The following is a 20,821-nucleotide window of genomic DNA, read 5'->3' on the forward strand; positions in this document are numbered from 1 at the left end:
CTTAACCCAAGAAATTCCATACAGCCAAAGAAAACTCTGGTCATTCAGGGAAAAGGACTATTACAGCACAAACATTACAGTGAAAAATATTTGGAACCAAAACTTTAAAATCTTGGCCTACCTTGATAACAGCAACCGGACCATATCTACTGTAACTTCCGGACTCTTGAGCGCACGTGAACGAATATAAGCCGCAACCACTAACTTTGAAATTAAATTTTAAAAAAAGTGTAGATGTATAGAGGCCACACTTGTCTATAAGCTGCAGGTGTCCACGTTGTAACAGGATACAATCTGGACACTGAGACGGGCGCCCTTTTAATCTTAACTTTTAAAGGGTTTTATCATTTTTAAACAGATATGTACAGCAATGTTTTTTTTCCAAATACTGCCTGTAATATAGCTGCTTAAAAAAGGTGATCATTGAACATCTTCATGGAATTGAACAGCCTTCATACATACTTCCTCAGTCTCTTGCTTATTGTCCATCTCAACATCACCTTCGTCTCGAAGCAAATTCACTCCCAAGCTTGTGCAGTCCAACCTTTCAAAACTTAATGATGAAATGCATTGCATTAGCCGCATCGCAGTGCTAAAAGTAGTGGCTTATAGTCTGAAAATGATGGTAATGAAAACATACATCAGTATTCTATATTCTGAGAATATTTCTGTCTTCAAAGCAGGTAAAAGGAGGCTACTTCCTACTATTAAAGTTCGAGCTAATAACGTTCAACAAATCCCCAATCCAGAACCCGGATGCTTGGGCTTTCATAATGATACCACACCAGCATGTTTTCTAATGGTTCTGAGCTGTAAACACTGAAGCATCATTACTGGGACAAACGCATAATGTCACAGTCATTCTGAGCCACAACACTGTAGCACTGCAGCTCATGGACTCAGGTTCATGGATCACTTCAAACGTTACATAACAAATGTGTTTATAGTTAGAAGTTCCAGAACAATGTTAAGGGTAAATAAATGCAGACTATAAATTAACAAACTGGACCCTTTTGAGCTCCGGTGGATCAGCGCTGAAAGAAATCAGATGTTTTTGATTCTCTTGCAGAAAAACAAGGCGCTGAAATCCAGCTTGGCCAGAAGCATCTGTACAGCGTGAGCTGGGGCTTGATTTAAAGGCTTTGGGCCTCAGTACTCATTCCTACTTGTTTGGACTCTTACTTAATCTTCCCCACTGCTCACTCTGCAGCACTCTGACCCACGGTGACACCCAAAGCAGATTATTTGAAAGGCAAAAGTTAAACTAGTTGTTTTTAAGGAGGCTTTATGCTTAATTGACTGACAGCTTCTGCTGTTTATTTGTCTCAGCTGCTTAGAAGTAATCCAAACCAGCTCATTGGTCTGTTGGGAAAAAAAAAAAAAAATCCACCCAGGGTATCCATGTCAACTCCGTTAATCACTGTGGGCTTGTTTTAATCTAATCTTTCCATCTTAAACACATCTTATTTACTTGTTTTCTGCTTCTTGTTTCCTTGTGAGGATCTCGGCTCAGCTGTGGACCATCCATACTCCAGCTTCTCATGTTTGGAACTGGCTTGATTTAGACTATATTTTATCTGCTTAGCTAAGACAAGATAACAGAAGGAGGGATTAGGTTTAGGTAGTGCAGGCTACCAGCATCGCATCTTATTTCCACCCAGTATGTTGGTAAATACAAGGGGCGACGAGTTTTCACGATGTTATGAACCACAATCACGTGCAAATAGCTAAAATCCATGAAACGATTAGAAATCCTTGTTTTAATAGTCCAAACACCAAATATACCTCAATATTCATCAGCATATTGGCACTATCGCAGTCTTTCTTATCTCCCCTATTAGGGGTAAAGCCAATTAGCGCCAATGAGAATGAACGCTGCTCCTGAATTTGCTAGCCTGTCAAGTAGCATTGTTCCGAGGTATTTCAGCTCCCCAAGCAGCATTTTCTTTCAAATATTTTAGATTTGCTCTATGACAGAATCTTCAAATACTGTAGGTGTATTTTCTGGCAATAACTGAGAGTCATTAGGTAAGTAGCAAAGTAGTAAAATGTAATAGGCGGGGGGGGGCGTCTGTATTCTGTGGACAACAGTGGACCTTTTCAGAAGATGAATTTTAATCTAGTGATACTAGAGCATTCTGTAAAAAAAAAAAACATCTTACCGACAATCAAACATGGTGCTGGAAGGACAATGGTCCAACGTTGTGTTGCTACTTCAAGACCTGCTGACCTGTTTTTTAATTCTGCTAGGTGCAAGGCGATGTCTGGCAGGCAAGTTTGAGACTTTAAGCGCTCTTGGATTTTGTATTGGTGATCAGAAGCACACCGGCTAGTCCACTGTTGAAAAATGTCTTCAGCCTAGATTTCAACCCAGGTGGAGAGAAAGTGCAGTGAAGCAGAATCCTTCTACAGAAACGTGAAAATCTCACTGCCTATTATTTCAAAACCCTGATGGTATTTGTTTTAGCCAGCGGTGGCATAAGCAGCTAGTATTAGGGAAAAAAAAAAAGCAGCTGGTCTGTTGAAAAAAATAAATAAATAAATAAAAAATCCACCCAGGGTATCTATGTCAACTCCGTTAATCACTGTGGGCTTGTTTTAATCTAATCTTTCCATCTTAAACACATCTTATTTACTTGTTTTCTGCTCCTTGGTTTCCTTGTGAGGATCTCGGCTCAGCTGTGGACCATCCATACTCCAGCTTCTCATGTTTGGAACTGGCAACAACTTCGAATTCAGTTGGCATTTTTGGGTCATTTTGTTGGATATGAAAGTGAATGTTCTCTCACTGGATGTTTGGAATGTAGGGTTTGAGCAGAATCTTTATAAATATAAAAGAAGAGACACTAAATCTACTGTTTCTGAGGAAGCTTAATAGATAGACATGAAGAGCAAAAGATGGCACGCTGCGAAACACACAAAAATGAAAATATGTGATGATTGTGAGAGAAGGAGCAAATAAAAACCAGCCCAAGACAGATTTTATGTATCAGTCAAATGCCTGACCATTTAAACAGATTTGGAGACCAAAAACTGTGCTTCTGTGAAAGATGGAATAGATTTTTTTTTTTTTTTTCCCTGCTGCAGTCCAGCAAATACTGGGAGGATTTATCCGTGTAAATAAACTCTCGCAGTCAGATGAGTTAAGGATCCCCTTGGCTACAGCAACAGTCAAACCCAACAAAGAGTTAAGCATTTGCAACTCCACTGTGAAGCTAAACAGTTCTTAAAATTCAGCTGGCAGCCAGCCTCGCTCGTCATCCGCCAATTTGACGAGTGCTTCAAGGATCTGGCCCGAACAGATGAACTGCGAGCCAGTAATCCAAACAAACACAGTGAGGAACCATGAAGCATCCCTGGTAAGTTATGTTAGCACCACTGTGGCCCGCTCGTGGAGGCGGGTCTGCGCTGGTCCACTTCGGTTGCATGACAGGCTGGAGACGTTTAAGCAACCTCAGCGAGAGGAGCAACATCAAGTGTATCAGATAAGAATAAATGAGAACAGCTAACGTTTTCTTCCAACTGAGCTTAGAATAATAAGTGTTTATCTAGCAATTGTTGCCAAACTAGTTTTCAGAATAAAAAAAAGCCATTTGAATTGGTAAAGACAATACATATTATCTTTACAATATGTAAGACCATCAATTGGTCTTATGTTGCAAAATATCAGCAATATAAAGAGATTATATTATGTAAAATTGACTTTTTTTGGAGATTTGCATCATGTTACAATGTTATTCAATCATCAGAAAGATACAAAAATAAATCCTTTATTCTACCGTGTCAACCACTCAGCCCATGCAAAATGCATGGGTGGACCTGGCCCCGCCTTCAGGGACGAAGCTCCTCCTCTGAGCTCCAGTTTCCGAGCTTCTGCCTCACAGACCAGCTCCTTCAGACTAGCCAGCAGCAATTAGCAAAGACCGGGTGGAACTCCACATCTGCTGAGCTCATTATAAAAGGTACTTCTCAGTGAAACGCTGGGGGAAAAAAACCTCGTTAAAAGCTTAAACTCTGCATTTCAGAAAGAGCAGGAGTTTTTAAAGAGACAGAGGCCCAATTTTCAAAACTCAAGGATGATCTGATCCTTATAAAATGCCAATATATATAAATTGGCATTTTATTTTTTACCCACATCTTAAGACAAACAGAATAAACACTACATTTGAATCATTCTACTCGTCACAAGCTAATATTAGCTTGTCAAAATCTTTGACGACAGGCTTTATACCACAGGCTATCGGCTGTGGTATATAGCCTGCAATCAGTTGCTTTACAAACATGCCGCTGTTAGCTAGCCAAGTGTACTGTTTTAAGAGTGATGAGTGATGTTCTTTTAGTTTCCACATCATCATTGTCTGTTTTTTTCAACCAAAGACATTTCCTAACACCTGATTTTGTCTTTCTCATCTTCGAGAGAAACATTGTAATGGCCTTATTTCAACATACTGAGAAGAAGTGCATGGCAACAAGTGAGGGAGGGGCTTTGTTTCTCTGCTTCATAGAGAAAACTGAGCACTCTAGGACTTTCTCTGGTGCCACTTTAAGAACTTTAAACCAAAGGAATAGTGAGACACTTTTTAGCTCACAAACCTTGGTGTACCTTCTGAACAGTCATCAGCTCATTTCACTTATCAGACACAAAGTCTTATGAGTCACACAAATAAGGTTATCTTGATGGATCGATTTTTGTTTTTGTCACTAAAGCTGAAGCTAACTGGCTCTCAGCTTGGAAATGGCTGGTTTAAGAAGCAGCAGCAGGACATGAAGGACCCCGACAGCCTCACTTTACTCTTTCACTATGTAATATTCTCCCTGACATACAAAAACTTTCTGTCAAATGCAAACACTGTTTCTATGGTGATATTAAAGCACATAATCTGAGGGTAATAATGGACTCTTTTGAAGAACACATTAATATGGAACATAAAGAGCATTCAAAGCATCTCATAATGTACTTATGAGCAGATGGAGAGAAGAAATATTTTATCTTGATATATGATTAGAAGCGTCAATGTTTCTGGAATGCAGCCATAATGGACAGAGTATTTAAGAAACACTTAACTGCTCAACAGCCAATCAATTAAGCATCGGCTTACTTATGAATAAGTATAAAAAGAGTCTGTGTTACACGATCAAACCAGAGTTTCACCGGTGGCCGTGTTTAGAAAACCTATAACATGATGTTTTCTGGCAAAGACGTGCCAGCTTCTCCCAGTCTGTGCTGCGTGACGTGAAAGGTCACAAATCAGCATCAGCAATTAAGAGCTGCAGAAGTGACTAAGGCTTCTTTGACCACCTGTTCAACATTTTCACATTCACTGCAGGAGTGCTCCGTCCCTCCTGGGAGCACCTCACCATCTGTTTTTATCTAAAATATATAACATGTTGACATCCAACTACAGCACAAGCTTTGTTAGACACAGCCACCTTAAAGCTTCCCAAGAGCTTTTTATTTAGTAATATGTATCATCACGTGTTTCCTTAATGTCCCATTTAAAAAAAAAATAAAAGTAAAATATGCAAACTGATTTGGCACAGAACAGATCTTTAAACATGGACGGTTACATCCAAAACAAGAACTGTTGTTTGTTTGTATCAGAAAAAAGGGTATGTATAGTAATTCACACTCTTGGACTTTTTTTTTTTTTTTTCTTTTTAATTGCTTTTACAAATCAATCAAACTTAACAAAATGTAGCAAATCCATTTAATGTCAAAGTGAAAATTGATTTCTACAAACTAATTACAATTAAATAAAAATATGCAACCTAAAATAAGAGGCAGTATGATCAAAGTCAAATGGGTGCACCCAGGTCAACTTTTGAGTAAATGATTAAGAATATTTGTGGTCCTACTAACTAGGTAATAAAAAAGCAAAAAAAAAACAATTATTAAACGATGTATAATTTTTATTGCTCCCAACGTTGTTCTGTTTGTCAGTTTTAACTCAAAAAATAATCTCCAACTGTAGTACATCTGAAACCAGAAGCTTACATCCACCAATTAAAGACGTTCTTTCTCACTGACTGAAGTTAAATCTGTTGTTTTAGGTTCGTCAGAATTACCAAAAGTATTTCTATTTGTTAGAAACCAGGATACTTGGCGAGACTTTTTTGAAACATTCTCTTTCAAATTCACACGTTTACATACACTTGGTCAAATTCTGAAAAAACTGAAAGCATATTATCATTTATGAGCAACTATAAGTGCGCTGTGATGTCATTTCCTGCAGTAAGCAGCCTCAACAACACAACTGTATTCCTCACAGGACACTGTTGTGTTCAGGACATCACTGCAGTTGGGTCTGACTGCAATAAAAACCAAAACCAACAACAACAAACTAACAAAATGATTCAGTTTCTCCTTCTTTAGTTCAACTTTCCATCATTGTGCATTTAAGAATCAAATCTGAGCGCTGGGAAAACATCTCGGAGCGCCTTTGGAAAAGGACAATTTGCGACTAAATTAACTCATGTGTAACAACAATCTGTTCAAAGCATCCACAGAAACAAAATGAAGAAGGTTTTAGATTAGCTTAACAAGGAGGCTGAAGAACTGCAGAACCATTGAACTTGGAAAAAACATTAAACTATAACTGGAGAGACGCCGTTTTTCCCAACTAAATCAAGACGGCATCATGGGATCACTTAGGACAACTTGTTGCTTTTTTTTTGCCACTTTTTCAGACAGAAAAGCAATGACAGGCCAGAACTATTATAATGTAAAATCTTCATATATATTTAGTGTTTAACACTTAAAAATCTTATCTTGAAAATCTATTTTCTTAGGATTTAATTAGGATTCAAATTTCTTAACACAACTGTAAAAAATGTTCATCTTAAATTTGTTTTACCTATTTTTAATACATCCTGTTCAATTTTTGAGGCTCAATTATAACTGTCTAAATTTCTCTCCATGCATAAATGACACGTTTGTACCGCTCACCAAAGTCTAAAAACACTATAAAGGTTGTTTTTTGTTTTTTTTCTTTTCATCATTTGGTTTCTCTGTGTAACCCTGATGAAAGGAAAGACAACACTGCAATAACTAAGCTGAATTATTTAAATGTTTTTTTGGGTGTCAAAGGAGGTGGTAGATGTTTAATAGTAAACTAAGGCCTTGTACAGGTATAGTAGGGTCTTTATAAAAACATTTTTTTTTTCCTATGACACTGTTAAGAAAAATATTATTGCACACACTGCTTCAGGAACGTTTTCCTGAAGCAGATCCAGTGCGGATTTGTTTAAATACAAATCTGTCCTGAACGTTGTTTTTAGCATGCCAGAGCCATAGGGGGCAGTGTAGCGCAAAGCCAAAACCTGTCAGCCAATCAGAATGCTTCAAATCAACTATGACTTCCTGTTAGGAATTAAACATGATACCAGGAGGTTTACTTGTGTGGACAAATGTGTAGGTTGAGCTATTTTTAAAATATAAACTTAGTAAAACTCAAGAACGTTGATTGTGAATCATGTTTTGACAAGTATGTGACTATATTGGTGCATTATTTGTCCAAGACTGTAATCCGAGGGACTTAAATCTCTGTTTTCCCATGTACACACAAATACAAACTTTTCTGAAATCTCTACTTTGGTGGGAGTTTTTATTAATAACCATTTTTAGTGATAAAAACAGTGTTTTGTGCATAACGACATGCTCCTTTTTCTCATATATCCAACTACATGTGGACTTGGCTTGACAAAGAGACCGTAAAAGTATTTAGAAAAACTTACCTAAATACCAACACTAACGATGGTCAGGATCACAGGATAAGTCACCTGGAAAGAAGGACAATAGAAATAGTCAGTTTTAACAAATGAATATTAATTTCTAAAGGGAAAAAAAAAAACCTATCTAGATCAATAATGTGGTTCGGTGTCGGGTTGCAGCAGCCGTTTGAATCCGTCTCCGCTTCAGTTGTTTACTTAAAGAAAGTTAACATTAAAGTGCAGCTCTGCCTCCTGAAGTGAAACACCAAGTTTTGACTGCAGGGGATAAATTCAAAAATGATAATTGTGAGTGAAATTGCTATTTCTGGTGTTGTGAATGTCCTACATTCTGTTTAGATGCAGGTAAGGGTGGGTGGGGTGGAGAAGGATTTTTTTTTTTTTTTTGTCTCCAGGGCCCTAAGATGTGCATTCCTCTTGCTGAGGAAAGCTTTTGTTCTGATAAATTGACAGTGTCAATTTCCCACATTGCCACAGTGTGGCATATACTACAGGGAGCAGCAGTGGGAACACAGATGCTACGCACGATTGGCATCACTCAACCTGACAGCTCTTGTTTTTTGGGCCTTTTCTTCCTTTTTTCTGTCAAGGGGGAGGGTGGGCTATTTTTTTTTTTTTTTTCTAAATCTGAACTTCCAAGTCGAGGAAGCAGGAAGGAACGGGAATTAATACACCTACACATCCCTTCTCCCTTTGGAAAGGGGAAAAAAGAAAAAAAAAAGAAAAGGATTCTTTGTACTCGCATCATAATTACTGGTGGGCGCCACTTCTGGATTGTTATACTCTCCGCCCAAGTTGAAAACAATATTTTGAGGACGCGCAGCCGACAACTAGGTCTCGTTTCCTTAAGTTTACTTGTTTTCTTTTTTTTTTTTTCACCCCCGTCTTAATTTTGCGAAGCAGAGTTCTGGAAGTTCTATGCTCTCTATTTCTCACATACTGCTCATCTGCAAGCATGCAGTCAGGCACAGAGGGGCAGTATTCAGATTCAGCAGCAGCCTGAACCTGGCACAGGCACACAAATATTACTTCTACACTGAGTGCACAATAATTAAGTGAGTAAGTTTGACCACATCACCATTTTGAGGCACGTTTTCTAGCTTCAAGCCGGATAAACATGAATGCTTAATGGATTTAATCATAGCAGGTGATGTGTGTCTGGAGGACAATGCTTCATCACATGCATCAAAGTTGCGTGGCTAGCCATTAAACCCTTTAAATAGGAACATGACCCCCTTCCTCGTCTGACTCGAACCCAACTGAGAACTTCTGGGAAGTTCTTGTGCAGCAGATTTCCAGTGAAGGGAAACAGAACCGCCTCTCTGTGCTGTGCAGCATCGACCACCGACTCATTCTTTTTCCACGTCAGAAATGTTTTACTGGAAAGCTTAAACAGATGAAAATAATAAATGAAAATGGGTGTTTTTCATTTAGTTGCGTAATAACTCTGCATAATAATAGTTGCCCAATAATCGTGCACGCGCTGAGAAAGCCAAAACTTTACTTTCTGGAACATTAGTGTTTGAGGTTTGTTAACATTTTTTTGGATTAATTGAGAGCACCGTGGTTGGTGATTCTGATAAATGAGACTTGCCAAATAATTGTGCACACTGTGTACTTATTACTGATCTGTAGGGTCCAAAGAAGCTTAACAGTTGTTATAAAGTCGGTCATCTACAACCTGAAGATCTAGAGAAACTCATGTTTATCTCTAGTCACATTGATTACTGCAAAGACTTCATAGGTCAGCCTCTCAGGTCTTCTGGTTCTGCTCTGCATCTCCAGAACCAGAACCAAACATGGAGAAGCAGCATTCAGCTTCTATGCACCACAAATCTGGAACAAACGTCCAGAAAACTGAAAGACAGCTGAAACACTGAGTTCCTTTAAAACCCCACCTGTTTAGGATCATCTTTTATCAGGAATAAATGGAATATTGATGAACATATTTCATGTGTAATTACTTACTGATTTTGATGGCATTTGACAAAATGTAATGTTTATTCCTAGCTTCATAATTTGTGACTGCATGCCGTTTCTCATGATGTAAAGCACTTTGATCTGCGTTGTTGCTGAAATGTGCAACACCAATAAAATTTACTTCAAAATCTGATTCCCCCCCTTCTGTTCAGGAAATTATGACCTTTTTGTTTGTTTAATTTAAAAGGTCAGGGAGAGGTGCTCTGATGCATAAATGAGAATATATATATAGATGCATAATAATTCTGCACCCTAACAGTTGCCCAGTATTTCAGTGACTATGGTCGACATATGGTGGATATTCTTTTACCTTCTTAAATATTCAGGTTTAATGAGGAATTGTTGTTTCCTAATTATAGTGAAAACAGAGAAATATACAAATTCTCATGCAGCAGTTATTTTTATGTAGGTCTCATTCTATGGGGGCCGAGCAGCGGACGGCCTAAGGAACACATTCAACGCTTTGGAGAAACTTTTATTACAAGGACCACCTCCCATATCAGTCACAAAAACACTGCAGTTTCTTATGCAGATTCTATTTATATCATCCGCTCCGAAAGTCCTGCCAACCTGCATCATACCAAGAAACTCAATAAAAATGGAGGTTTTTGGAGTGCTGCTATACAAACTTTGGCTCTCGCTGTTCTTACCTAGTGTCTGCTGATAGGGCAGAGCAGTGAAATACTCACGTCTATGACCTCCTGGACTTTACATGTACGCTGAGCAGATTGAGCCATCTGTCCTTGTAGATTAGTCTGAGACAACAACTACTAACCGGAGATCTTTAAGAAATAATTATGCAGACCTTCATTTACCTGGAGCAGATTGAGTGAGTGCTAATGTTTTAATTAACCTTGAGATTCCCACACTGACAGGTGCTCATGTTCTGCCTGGACGGGATCCAGCTCACAAAGTTCCACACCGGTTTTCTGCTCAGAAACTCTTAAAGAAGTGGGATGAATGAAGGTTTGGTTTGGAGCGGAAAAGATTGCTGCACATTAGCGAATGACTAGCTGACGGCTGAGGGTTTTTTTTTTAATCAGATCGGGAAAAGTTTTTGGATGAACCGATATTACAAATACTATAGGAACACCAAAATAAAAAGCAGGCAATATAAGCAAATAAATATTTATCAAGATAAAATTAAATAGCAAATTTGATCTAAAAATAAACAATATTTAAAGTACATTTTAATAAAACAACATGTCCAGTCTCTGTTTCTGCAGAGCAGGCAGCCCAGAGAACGTCTGTCCTCTGGCAGAACCTTGGAAAAAAAATAATAATACCGACACATTTAAAACAAAAACAAACCAGGATGTAGTCATATCAGATCAAGGTGGGAATGGGGACAAACCAGTTGGACTACAATACCAGTTTGAATAAGAGAGGGAGTTAAGTTACTGATATGTCTAACAAAGGGCAAACATTGTATTTAATATATCTGGGTAAGGTTTAGATAACATAACAAGGCAGGATCCACCCATATTATCAACATCATTTTGATCAGAAATATATCATCTATTCCAGCTCCACTCTTCTGTTTTTCACATCTGTCTGTTTTTGTCCCGACTATTTGAGGCAGGGGTCAGTCACAGATATCGATTTATGTCAGGGGTTTAGAAGGTTACAGCTTCAAAAACGGCAAAAAAATAAAGTTCAAGAAGTGACAGAATATTGTTCGAGTGCAGTTGGACGCAGTGGATCATTCCAATATGATAATTATTGTCTGATTTAAAAGCTATAATACTAAACCACACATCAGTCAAAAAGAGTTCGCCTTGTCCTGGATCTTCTTAGGCATGATTTTCCTAATATCGCATCGACCGGACCCATTCTAATCTGGAATACCCAGAATGCAAAGGGTATTCCAGGGTTTTACTCCGGTTTTGAGACTACAACTTAATATACATTCAGTGAAACATGCAAAAGCATATTTAATGTTGGTCAACCTGAGGAGTAACGTAAAGCTGTGATCTGATGGTTGACATTGCTGAGCATCACTATGTATGTGCTACTAAATTATTAAACCACCAGAAGAAGAAAAAACAGTAAAGTTGTATTAATTTAAGCATTCCAAAGTCACTTTCATCACCAATTGGAAAACTTGCCGTGGCTTTACAATCTAACCTGGACATCCTTGAAAATGTTCTGCCTTACTTATATTTTTTTTTCCATAGTTAAATAAAATGAGGCCATTTCCTTCAATGCCAGCCCCATTATGATAACCTCCAATAGTCTTTTTAGTCTCGTAGGCCAAGGCAACAAGACAAAGAGCTAAATGCTGGAATTATCAAAGCCATTAAATGTTCAGATAAAGTAATTCGCTATCAAACACAACTGATCATCCAAGAATATTAGACCATTACAGCAATTCTAAAGAACCACGATCTGTCAAAGAAATGCAATTTCAGTTCTGAAAAGGTCTTTATTCATCAGGTCATGATGGCTGGGATTGAAAGAGAATTAGAAAAACTTTGCCGTCACATTGCCATCCGGATTGCTCTGCTGTTTCAGCCTACATTATGTCTGCTGCAAGCTCCCGAGTTATTATTTTTAGCTAAACAACAGCCGACACAAACATGCTCATCATTCAGCACCGCTCACACATCCTTGGTAAAGCCTTCACCTTTTTACTTAGCTTTACTTTATACCTGATCCTATGTGTAAACTCCAATAATTCAGACAAAAATTTGACAACCAAATGGTTTCTTACTCAGCGTGGGCCCCATCCAGAGCCAGCGGGGCTAACAGGAATCTGCCTCAGGGCAACAGGGAACGCCGTCAGTGGGATTATTAGAAAAGACTCACTGACTGTTTTCCTGACCGCCTGTTCATTCAGGAGAGCTGCCCCGGGAGAAAAGCAACGCAACACAGCTGAGTGAATTCAAACGGTTTTATTTGGACAGATTTATGCTAAAATGAAGCAACTAATGAGCTGAAAAGTACCACTTGATAAGAGGCATTTAAAAAAGTTAAATAGCTACTCGACTATACCGGCTGCGACTCAACACATATCTTGCGTCTGACCGGCCTCGGCAGTAAACAGCAGAGGTATAAACAAGTGTCCACTTCCGCAGGACAAGATAAGGTTTCAGCAATGTTTGTTTCAAAACCGAAAAGCCATTTTTCCTTGTTGTTGTTTTCAAGAACAGAGTTTCATCCATCACACACCGTGGGCGTGTCCAAATGCAGGTCTGCATCCTTCCAAGGCCGTATCTGAAGGCTCATTATGTCACATGTGTTTTAATGTCATTTTGTGAACAGGTAATTAAAGCAAAAAAAAAAAAAAAAACAGCTAGTCGAAGACAAATACTTTGTGACAATAAAGTATGTAACAATTTAAAAATGTAACAAAATGTAATAATTTACATTTTGGAAACATTATTTGTCTGCATCTTTTTCATAAGGGCTTTGCATCAGTGAGAGCTCGACCTAAAAGCAATCAGAGGGCCTCAAATGTCCCGCACACCACATTTTGGGCACCCTTAGTTCTAAAACAGATGTGTTATATGGACGTATCAATGTGTGAATAAAATATAATTTAAATATACTATCCACTCTGTACATTATTGAAGTACGATGGAGTACTATGACCATGCTAAGAACATTTAAGAAATAGATTAAAATTACAAGAATAAAGTCATAAAATTAAGAGAATAAAGCAATTATATGATAAGTTGTACGAGAATAAAGTTGAAATGGTATGAGAATAAAGTCGCAGTATTTACTGGAATGGTTATAATATTATGACTTTATTCTTATAACTTCATTCTCAAAATAATGTTATTCCTGTATTTTCACTATTCTCATAATTCTTTAGTCTATACATTATGGCTTTTCTTATAATTTTATGACTTTATTCTTTTTTTTTCTTAGTATGGCCCTAATAATCCATTGTAATTATAGCATGTAAGATTACTCATCTGGTATTTTCAACAGTTTTTTAATATAAAATGATGACCATAATAAATGTGTGCAGAGTAATCAGATTATGAACATTTTCATACCACTCCATCCCTACTTAGGCATGAAAAATGAAAAAATGTGACTTATTGATAAAGTAAATGTCATATAGTTCCAAGAATGCTTTGAACGATTCAGGGTGAGGTGCAGCAGGACGTCCAGTCCAAAAGGTCAGGCTGGAGTCCTGAGGAAACATGAATAGTTTAAGAAAAAAGTCACACACCGTGTGATTCCTAAATTTAAAAATAATCAAATCTTCTCACTATTAAACTTTATCTTAGATTCCTAATAATATCTTGAAACCTTATCTCTCAGTAGAACATTTCCAGAGGGTTTTCTGCACTTTTCCTCACCCGACCGAAGGTAGCCTCCGCTGGGTTTCACCTGACCCGTCTACCTGCCCAGCCAGTTTGTTGCTGCCTTACATGCAGCAGTGGTCCGCCATTTCCTGCGGCCCCGTTACCCCTCTGCTTTGTTTTGTTTGCCTACAGACTTTCTGGTTTGGTTGCCTGATAGCACCGGTATGCTCACTGCGCACAGCAAGCCTGCACTCTGATCACGGCACGCACACGCGCACGCACACACACACACACACACACACACACACACAGTTCTTTGTTTCTTTACATAAACTATGCCACCTCTTTGCCAGTTGCCCCTATGAACCTGTCCCAAGTCCAGAGAGGCTGGCTCTAAACCTTTCCGATGATAAAGAAAGGACTCGGAGGTGCACAGTTAGATACTTCACAACTTTCTTGCTATATTTAACGACATTTCAGACAAAAAAACCCCCAAAAACTAAATTGGTACCATCCAAAATCGGAATCGGCCAGAAAACTGCAATCGGTGCACCCCTAGTAACTGCTGTCCATATTGAGCACCGAAACAAATCTGTGACATTTTATCTGTTTTTTTTTTTTTTTTTTTTTCCATTCTTTTGATGCTTGTGTGACAATTGAAAGTTGGCCCACTGACAGGATTTAGGAGATTAGGGAATGTTTCAATTGTGACGGATCCATGTGAAATGAACACAAGTGACCTCAAACCTGATACACAAAGTTCTCAACGCCCTCAGTTCTCAACCAACCTGAAAATAATTTAAAAAAATTAAAAATCAGTAAATGGGGAGCTCAGACACAAAACATCCAGATTTAGCACAGAGGCCAAGAGTCGGCGCTGACTGAACAGCACAATACGCACAATTAGGTAATCTGTTAATAAAGCAGATTCTGGGACAAAACACCTAGACCCAGATGATAGCCTTTGCCCCCTCTCATGCATTACATCAGACAAGGAAGCGGTGGCTCCTCTTTGTACGGTCCAACAGCATGAGGAAGTCCCCACCGCCCCCTCTGCTCTACTCGTAATAGCATTAGCGATGCTCTGAAGACCACGCATGAGTGCTCTCATCAGCACTGTGAATAAACGCTTTCCATCCAGCTAAGCCTCGCCGCTCCGTCTCTGCTTATTTGGACTGGAAGCAAACAGAAGTTAATCAGTATGAGCAACTGTTTCACAATATGGGAGGTGTCAGACGAGATGAAGGATTCACACTGAGATGACTCTTTCTGACAAACAACACAAACCCCAAAAATAACCTGTCATTCTGTAAGCGTTCCCACTCGGCCGCGGACCATCGGAACCGTCTGACGGAGAGAGAGCCGTCAGAACGGCGGGAAAGGATCAATTATGTAACTGCAACATTTATTTAATTGTTTGGTTGTTGTTCAAATAGGCTTTACTTTTCCCTGTGAAGGCTGAAGGAAGGAAACCCTCCAAACGGCAACATTTGAAAGGATTTCCACAATTTTGCAAAAACGTTTTTAACTTCCACTGATTTAGCAGACAGATCGCTCTAATCTCTGAATTGAGACACCAAATCTGGTTTGCAATTTAATTTCAGTAATTATTTTGAAAAAAAAAAACACACAACTTATTATTTGACACATTTTTTATTTTAAATTAGAAAAAGCTTTAGAAAAAAAATGAATTTATTTTTCTATCCATTTGATTTTTGTGGGAAATTGTGTTAAAGCACAGCACTCAGTTTTCGACTTAATGACAAAAACCTTTCTTCTAAAAAAAAAAAACATATACATTAATAGTACTTTCAGCATCATTCTGAAATTCTCCCAATTTTTCTATGTAAAGAAATATCTGAAAACTGGTAAAAACCTACATTTTTTATTATATTTAAAAACATTAAATGGTTCTGCACAATTTTTAGCCAACGTGATTTCAAGAGCGATTGTGGAAAATCCAGAGAGCCACCGGTTGCAGACACCTGGATTAGATGATTAGTGGGAAATCTATATCTTCCATTAATAAAAAAGACCATCTCCTTGTCCCCAAACCACTACGTCACTGACACATGCAGCCGGTCACATTTCTGTTTGCTTTTCCATTTTGTCAGTCAGCTTTTCCCTCATGTGAGTTCAGGGTTCAGGGAGTGGGTTCTGAACAAATGATGTCATTTGTTGCAGAGAGAGTCACCACCCTTGAGACCACCTCTCCCTTTGCCCCCCAGAACTGTTGGATAAACCATAAACTCCTCAATATTCACGTATTTCAGAGTCACATGAAGTCAGATTCATAGCCTTGGCAAAACTGGGTCATCAACAGGGCAATGACACCAATAGAGAAGCAAATTTGAAACAGAATGACCACAACAGAAAGACTAAAGGTGTCGTGCTGATCGAGTCCAGACCTGACAGCATCTTGAAACCCTTTGCTGTTATTGTTCAAAAGACTCTGGGTGCAATCACACCAGCTGCTCTAATCCAACTCTAGTTCATTTGCCTAGAAAGTTTGGGGAGATGTGAATGTGAAATCAAACTCTCATGCCTACAAACCTCTCTGTTTGGTTGAAGTTAACTCTGGTGTTGTTTGAGTCCATATATGGATGCAAGACCACTCCAAAAGCAGGAAGCAGACTATAGCGCTGGGCATTCTGGGTAAACTCAAGAGTCTGGTGACAGCAGGAGAAATGGCTCATGGCCTTTTAGCAAAGACAAAAGAGAAATCCTACAATCACTTCAAAATCTGAAGCCACTATTTTTTTGTTTGCAACTTGTGAAGGAGGATTCTGTTTGTCTTCTTCTGAGGTATTCCTGTTGTTTCCTCCAGTGGTTCCTTCTTGGTGCAGCGCCACCACAGGCGAGGGGGTGGAACAGTTTTTTCAAAAGCTTTGATTTGTTGTGTGAAAGAGAACCATAGTAGCTGAAAATGTAACAGATGTTGAAATTTTGCTCCAGAATCAAGTAAGGTAAGGTCATTTTATTTATATAGCACATTTTCAGCAACAAGGTAATTTAAAGTGTACCATCAGGTGTGAAACCACCCTAAATCTCATCACCCTCATCTGCAAACTAAAAATTTACTAACTTATCTAGCAGTTGGTGTCTGCCTAGCATTTCGTTTCAAGACGAGTGCACCCCATTTGCAACAGACAGAATTCAAAGGATGCATATTCCTGAAAAGAAGATATTAAAACCCATAAACGAGCCCCAAATCATGAGCTTGAAATCCCAAGGTAACCGGATACCTTTGCTTACCACAAAAACGGCCTAATGGGTTAAAAAAAAGAAAGAAAAGAACCCGTCAGGTCTCTCCGTCTTGCGCCGCACACACTGCACCTATCAGAGGAATCTAAAATTGAGCCGTGATGCCTGACTGTGGTGGGGAGTGGGGGCCTTGTGCGAGGTTATGTGGAGACTGTGTCTCAGGTGTAAAGCTGCCAGAGCAGAGACGGTGACTTCAGGCCAAGAGAGCGATTTGGGTCAGTTGGTAATTGCGTTCCTGGACCACAGGGGACTTGTTGGCAATTAATCCTGCCAATGAGCCGTGTGAAATATGCACAGGGGACTGATACGTGCAGCTCTGTTAACGCCGCTCTTTCAAAGAGTGATGGGGTAAAATCTCTGCTGCTGACACCACAGTCACAGCGGCAGTAAGAGAGCTGTAAAAAAGAAAAGAAGTAAAAAAAAATCCAAGCTCTTTAGATAAAATCTGAAATTGACCCGAATAAAATTTCACCAATTATATCTACATGTTTTAATTTGAGCCTAACATCCCTAATCTAATCTGGTCTCTCATTACTTACCACATAAAGTTCCCTTAAAGAAGAGGAAGCATAGGGAAAAAAAATATTGTAACGTTTCCCCTATTTATAGTCATTTAAATTGTTAAAAATGCTCTACAAAATGTAAAATTATTTTAAATGTATAAATGCCAGTATAAATTCATGGTTTTTTTTTTACAGCTTTCACTGTGTTTCCATTCAAACATCTTTTCATCATGCTTGTGTCATTTATGTTTTTTCAGTTTCGGTGTTCTGGCACGTCATTAATAGTTGTGTTTTGCCAACAACACAACAACACGCTCCAGTAATCTGACGGCCTCCAGGGGCCGCATCTGTCATCGTGTGCTGAGCGAGCCGATCGCTCACTCCTCTGAAAAAGAGTCTCATTAGGCCCCGCTCTTTTGTCTAATCGAAGATTAATCACAAAGAGGCATCTGATCTCCAAAGTGACAGGGCCACAGACGAAATGTCACACAATCACTCCGCCGTTTGGAGCTAGTGCCGTCATGACGCCGTTAACGATGGTTGCCGCTCACCAGCCGCCACGAAGCGTGACGGACGACAAAAGGGAAGTTCTCAACAGAAACTTGTTTTGCAAATAAGGCAAAGCAACGTGAACTGGCCTTCCTAGTTGTAATATGAAACATGAATCTTTTCAGGAAGTTTGGTGGCGTTGCCACGAGAGTGGAAAACCAGTGAAGAAGTGGAGTCTCGGCAGGGATTTCCTGCCAACGACATTCTGCCACAGTGGATGTTTGCTATTACTGACAAGTGTGGAGAGAATTTCAAGATGAGAGCCGGAAAGTACATCCAGGAGAACAAATTTGGTTAACTAATTTAAAGTTTTAAAAAAATGTGGGGGGGGGGGTTGAGATTCAAAGAGGAATACCCAGAAAAAAAAAAGCCAGAAGTAGATACCAGCTACAGCGGACGACAGACGGTTCCCCCTTTCTTTGAACAAGTCTTCTTAAACAAATACAGCTACAAAGGAGTAGCGTCAATTCAGATGGAAAGCTCCTCAAAACTTACAGGAACATTCAGATTAGAAACATTGGGGTTTTCTATACTCCTTCTATTACTGTATAGTTGCTGAGGAGGCTAAAGGAGTTTGTGTTCTTGTATTATGATACCATTACCATTATATTACTTGAAAATGGTCTCAAAACAACAATATATTTAATCGCAATAAATTCTGGGACAGTTTATCATTCAACAAAATGTTGTCATGACAGTCCTGTTATGACAAAGTTTCAGCATGCCATCTTGTACGTTATTGTGTAAATCACAAGCAAAAGTTTAAATTAAAAAGAAAAAAAATTATTGCACCTTTAACATAATACATCTACCACTGCGTAGAGTCAAAGTCTTACAACTACTGCTTCAAAAATAAAATGGAAGTAGTACAGCTGCTTTCCTAAAAACAGCATATAATCATATTTCTCAATATGTCGATTAAATCTGTCATTGAACCAACAATGATACAATAACTTACTGCTCCTAATTACAGCCGTCGCCTGCTGTCATGAGACATCAGGACTAAAAAATAAAAAATAAAAAATTGCAATTCCAGATAGAAGCGAGTCAAATGAGCTTTCTCTGAGGACGGGTCAAGCCTCAGAAGTAAGGTGAGCAGCTCCATGATCATCATCAAGTAAAAACAGTTTTTATGGTGAAATTTCAGTACGAAAACAAAATCTGAACTATAAACTTTGTCACGGACCTCTGGAGGCGAAAATAATCTTGACATTTGAAGAGAAACAAAAGATTGAAGTCTGCATTGTGAGAAGTTTAATGGTTATAAAACGGTAATTGACTCCATCAGCTGTTTCCAACAAATCTGATGACAACATCAGAGTGTGAAGGTGTTTTTTTGTTTTGCGTGTATGTTGGGCGGACAAGCAGTAAGTGCAGGCAAAGTCTTCTAAAGAACGCCATCAAAGTGCCGAAGACCTTTAAGCGAGGTAATGACTCATGTTCCAACACAATAACAGCTACCAGCGTGCAGCCAAACCTTCCCTGAAACGAGCGGCCCGGCCAGAGCTTTGAAATCTACTGAAAAATAATGCGTCTGAGATTGTTTATTGACTCGATCTGTCCAGCGTAGCAAGGAGAACAAAAAAAGGGAAAAAAAATTCAACCCAGGAGTGAAAAGAATACCCAGATGCACAAAAAAGAAAATAAATAAATCTATGATGCCATGTTTATACTAGTTAAATAAAAAGATAAAAAGCAGCTTTTTGGGTGCTGTGGTGGCGCAGGGGCAAAGCACAACCCATGTATTGAGGCCTTAGTCCTCATGCCAGTGGTTGCAGGTTCAATTCCCAGCCTGGCGACATTTGCCATGTGTCTTCCCCCTCTCATTACCCTCTTTCCAGTCAAACTACTTTCAAATAAAGGCCACAAGAACAACAAAAAAAACCTTTAAAAAGTGGCGTTTTGATCCGTTTATTACCGATTCCAAAACAGAAGTAATTATTCCCAAACAAAAGCGACACGTTTGTGATCTCAGCCTTTCAATCTGCATCCTGAAGCCCAAACAGCACAGAGTGATAGCAGATAAGAAGACATCAATAGCTGTAAGGTAAACACAAATTTAAACTCTTTAAAACACACACACACACACACACACACACACACACACAAGCAAAGTAATCAACCCCTTAAAGTGATTCTCCTTAATAGGAACGATAATCTCCGCTTCAGCTGGACTCTCCTCAGCTCTGTTCAATCCTCTGGGCAATTGCTTGTTAATCATGCCTTAATTTATTGACGAGATTCATTAGGAAGGCTCATCTTAAAGAAAAAAAAAAAAAACACACCATCTCCTTCAATCTGTCCATGCCAGTGTCTTGAAATTAAGTAGAGATACCAGATTAGTTCAGTTTAAGAGCATTGGAGAAAACGACTTCTTGAAACCTCTAAACTAGCTTTAAACACTCGGCTTATCAGAAATTCTTTGGAGCGCTCCTGATAATGTTGTTGTAAACGACTTTTATCAGCTCTGTAACTCGCAGTTAAACATTAATGCGGCATACTTGACAATCTCATACATGCTCTGTTCAAAGACAT

General features: G+C 38.9%; 1 protein-coding gene across 6 annotated transcripts in view; it reads right to left on the bottom strand.

Moving 5' to 3' along the window:
- Positions 1 to 20,821, bottom strand: part of lpp (LIM domain containing preferred translocation partner in lipoma) — a 208,967-nt gene that overhangs the window by 168,721 nt on the left and 19,425 nt on the right. For all 6 annotated transcript variants that reach the window (XM_015035946.1, XM_015035945.1, XM_015035949.1 and 3 more), the window contains one exon: positions 7,735 to 7,779. The gene's annotated coding sequence lies outside the window, so the exon portion shown is untranslated. The remainder of the gene's footprint in view (positions 1 to 7,734; positions 7,780 to 20,821) is intronic.

Source organism: Poecilia latipinna, unplaced genomic scaffold (assembly GCF_001443285.1).
Source record: "Poecilia latipinna isolate Pla-1442-1.1 unplaced genomic scaffold, P_latipinna-1.0 Scaffold352, whole genome shotgun sequence".
Classification (NCBI taxonomy): domain Eukaryota; kingdom Metazoa; phylum Chordata; class Actinopteri; order Cyprinodontiformes; family Poeciliidae; genus Poecilia; species Poecilia latipinna.